The 1298-nt window shown below is 42.6% G+C and overlaps 1 non-coding gene across 1 annotated transcript; it reads left to right on the forward strand.

Annotated features, from left to right (window-relative positions):
• Nucleotides 1–872: 872 nt before the first annotated feature.
• LOC128580035 (U6 spliceosomal RNA) lies at nt 873–976 on the forward strand. The gene has a single exon (XR_008378396.1). It is a non-coding gene; the product is annotated as a U6 spliceosomal RNA (small nuclear RNA).
• Nucleotides 977–1298: the final 322 nt, after the last annotated feature.

The raw sequence follows: 1298 nt of genomic DNA on the forward strand, positions 1-1298 counted from the left end.
AGAAAATGGTAAAGAAAAGCTTTACCCCAGGATTTAATTTTGCCTTCCCTAAGCAATAACTGCATAAAAGAAATATAGCTGAGGAGTCCTTCTAGTCTGCTCTCTTATCTATTACCTATTTCCTTAAATTATGTGAATCCTCTGCTTTTTCTTGAAACTTCTTTTTCTGGGTCCTCTTTTCATTCACTCACACTGATAGATTAGCTAATCTGATTGAACAATTTTTGCTGATAATATAAGAGAATATCATCTTTTCTAAGTGCTATAAATAACAAATGGCCATGTTAGTAATCAATAAATAATATATCTGGGTTTTTTTTTTTTTTACACAGAGCCTTACTCTGTCACCCTGGGTAGAATGCTGGGGCATCACAGTAACCTCAAAGCCTTGGGCTCAAGTGAACCACTTGCCTCAGCCTCCCAAGTAGATTATAGGCACCTGCCATAACGCAGGGCTAGTTTTTCTATTTTTAGTAGAGACAGGGTCTCATTCTTGCTCAGGCTGTTCTTGAACTGAGCTCAAGCAATCCACTTGCCTTGGCCTCCCAGAGTGCTAGGATTACAGTGAGCCACCATGCCTGGCCAATAGCTGCTAAATTTAATTACTACCAGTGTGGTAGTGACATAGATGATAATGGAAGTATCCTTTGGAAAGATTAGACTTGAAAAGAAGGACATTTTCAAATCACAGAAGAATATAGGTATGATAGGCACGCCAGAAATTAAAGCTTTGTTTGGTCAGGCTGATGGTCAACCTCCATCCCATAAGCAGGTGCTAAAGCTAGGATGGGGCTACCCTCAAAAGCTAAACAAAAAATGGATATTGAGCCCCTTTAATAAGCACAAGGGCCAACTCATTAAAACCAAACTCAGTGCTCCCTTCAGCAGCACATATACTAAAATTGGAACAATACAGAGATTACCATGGCCCCTGCGCAAGGATGACATGCAAATTCGTGAAGTGTTTCATATTTTTCCAAAAAAAGAAAAAAGAAAACAAACTCAGTCAGTGAGTACCAAGGTCAGGAACAGAGCTGACCAGAGAAGAATGGACAAAGATGAGGGTTAGGGTAGGATACGAGTATTTGGGGCACAATAAAGAGGGTCTTGGGTAGAGAGTACTTCCAATCAGTCTGCAGGTTGCCTTTCTGGGCTCACCAGGCACCTGCGGTATCAATGCCCTGGTGGCTTACAGATGACAGGAAACCAGCCAGCAGCCGGCTCTGTCTGGATGCTGTGCACCAGTGCCACGAGCTGTGCCCTGTCTCCACCTGAGGCGCTCACGTGCTCTAAAGGGC

Source organism: Nycticebus coucang, chromosome 2 (genome assembly GCF_027406575.1).
Source record: "Nycticebus coucang isolate mNycCou1 chromosome 2, mNycCou1.pri, whole genome shotgun sequence".
NCBI classification, from domain to species: Eukaryota; Metazoa; Chordata; class Mammalia; order Primates; family Lorisidae; genus Nycticebus; species Nycticebus coucang.